A 2,500-nucleotide genomic window follows, 5' to 3' on the forward strand; every position below is an offset into this window, starting at 1 on the left:
GCGCGGCTTCGCCCGAAAGGGCGTCTGGCCGGTGTCGACGGCGTCCAGATCGCGGCTTACGCCGGGTTTGAGGAGCTAAGCAAAAATAGTGATTGAGTAATACAGTGCGATACCGCGACGGGGAAAGCGAAAGACTCCGTTCGCGTATTTTGTCGGCCGATAGTTACCTGGTTGATCCTGCCAGTAGTCATATGCTTGTCTCAAAGATTAAGCCATGCATGTCTCAGTACGAACTTGCGTACGGTAAAACTGCGAATGGCTCATTAAATCAGTCGTGATTCATTTGATCGTAAATTTTACTTGGATAACTGTGGTAATTCTAGAGCTAATACATGCAAAAAGCGCCGACCTTGCGGGAGGCGCGCCTTTATCATATCAAAAACCTGCCGGGCTTCGGCTCGTCTTGTTGGCGACTCGGGATAACTTTGCTGATCGCACGGTCTTGCACCGGCGACGGATCATTCAAGTGTCTGCCCTATCAACTTTCGTCGGTACGGTATCTGCCTACCGAGGTTCTTACGGGTAACGGGGAATCAGGGTTCGATTCCGGAGAGGGAGCCTGAGAAACGGCTACCACATCCAAGGAAGGCAGCAGGCGCGCAAATTACCCATTCCCGACGCGGGGAGGTAGTGACGAAAAATAACGATACAGGACTCTAACGAGGCCCTGTAATTGGAATGAGTACACTGTAAAAATTTTAACGAGTATCCATTGGAGGGCAAGTCTGGTGCCAGCAGCCGCGGTAATTCCAGCTCCAAAAGTGTATATTTAAGTTGTTGCGGTTAAAAAGCTCGTAGTTGGATTTTGGGCGCAGGCGTTCGGTCCGTCGCAAGGCGTGCACTGTTCGTTCTGGCTTTACCTCCGGTTTTCCGTCGGTGCTCTTGACTGAGTGTCGGCGGCGGCCGGGACGTTTACCTTGAAAAAATTAGAGTGTTCAAAGCAGGCGCTTCGCCTGGATAGTGTTGCATGGAATAATGAAATAGGACCTCGGTTCTTTTTTGTTGGTTTTCGGAGCGCGAGGTAATGATTAAGAGGGACGGACGGGGGCATTCGTACTGTGCCGTTAGAGGTGAAATTCTTGGATCGGCGCAAGACGAACGACTGCGAAAGCATTTGCCAAGAATGTTTTCTTTAATCAAGAGCGAAAGTCAGAGGTTCGAAGACGATCAGATACCGTCCTAGTTCTGACTATAAACGATGCCAACTAGCGATCGGGGGGCGTTATTTTGACGACCTCTCCGGCAGCTTGCGGGAAACCAAAGTCTTTGGGTTCCGGGGGAAGTATGGTTGCAAAGCTGAAACTTAAAGGAATTGACGGAAGGGCACCACCAGGAGTGGAGCCTGCGGCTTAATTTGACTCAACACGGGAAATCTCACCCGGCCCGGACACAGCGAGGATTGACAGATTGAGAGCTCTTTCATGATTCTGTGGGTGGTGGTGCATGGCCGTTCTTAGTTGGTGGAGCGATTTGTCTGGTTAATTCCGATAACGAACGAGACTCTGGCTTGCTAAATAGTTACGCGGCCTTCCCGGCCGGCGTTTAACTTCTTAGAGGGACTAGTGGCGTTTAGCCACACGAGATTGAGCAATAACAGGTCTGTGATGCCCTTAGATGTTCGGGGCCGCACGCGCGCTACACTGACCGGATCAACGTGTGTTCGCCTTGGCCGAAAGGTCTGGGTAACCCGATGAACCCCGGTCGTGCTAGGGATAGAGAATTGAAATTATTTCGCTTGAACGAGGAATTCCCAGTAAGCGCGAGTCATTAGCTCGCGTTGATTACGTCCCTGCCCTTTGTACACACCGCCCGTCGCTACTACCGATTGAATGGTTTAGTGAGGTCCTCCGATTGGGCCCGGGCTCGACTGGCGACGGTTGGGTCTTGGCCCGAAAAGACGATCTAACTTGATTACTTAGAGGAAGTAAAAGTCGTAACAAGGTTTCCGTAGGTGAACCTGCGGAAGGATCATTAGCGCGAGAAAAAAAATCGAAGAGCGAAAGAGCAAACACCGGGACGGCGACGTGCCTCGGCGCGTCCGCCGCCCCGCGATCAGGAACTTGTTTTGTCGGCGTCGAGTGCCCGAAGGCTTCATGCGGTGCGCGGGCTTGTCGCACTATTTGTTGCGACCGCGACCCGCTCGGCGTCACGCGATTTTTTCAGCCGGATGGCGAATCGAGGTTAGGAATCGAAGAGCGAAAAGCAAACAAACAAACGATGGCTCTTGGCGGTGGACCACTCGGCTCGCGAGTCGATGAAGGACGCAGCAAGCTGCGTGATTTAATGTGAATTGCAGAACACATTGAGCATTGACGATCTGAACGCGTATTGCGGCCTCGGGTTCATCCCGGGACCGCGTCCGTCTCAGGGTCGCAGAAACGACAACGGCCGGCGGGATCGGCTCCGCGACGGCTCGGCTCGCGTGCGTATGCCCGGCGACGGGCAATCGCCGCTCGGTTGAAGGTGGAAAGTTTTGGTATTCGGGCTCGCGTCAGCGATG

The 2,500-nt window shown here is 53.1% G+C and overlaps 2 non-coding genes across 2 annotated transcripts; both read left to right on the forward strand.

Moving 5' to 3' along the window:
• Window positions 1-164: 164 nt before the first annotated feature.
• On the forward strand, window positions 165-1,974 carry LOC145747578 (small subunit ribosomal RNA). Its single transcript, XR_014282298.1, has one exon. It is a non-coding gene; the product is annotated as a small subunit ribosomal RNA (ribosomal RNA).
• A 245-nt stretch (window positions 1,975-2,219) lies between these two features.
• LOC145746844 (5.8S ribosomal RNA) lies at window positions 2,220-2,373 on the forward strand. Its single transcript, XR_014281611.1, has one exon. It is a non-coding gene; the product is annotated as a 5.8S ribosomal RNA (ribosomal RNA).
• The last annotated feature ends 127 nt before the right edge of the window (window positions 2,374-2,500 follow it).

Source organism: Corella eumyota, chromosome 3 (genome assembly GCF_963082875.1).
Source record: "Corella eumyota chromosome 3, kaCorEumy4.1, whole genome shotgun sequence".
Classification (NCBI taxonomy): domain Eukaryota; kingdom Metazoa; phylum Chordata; class Ascidiacea; order Phlebobranchia; family Corellidae; genus Corella; species Corella eumyota.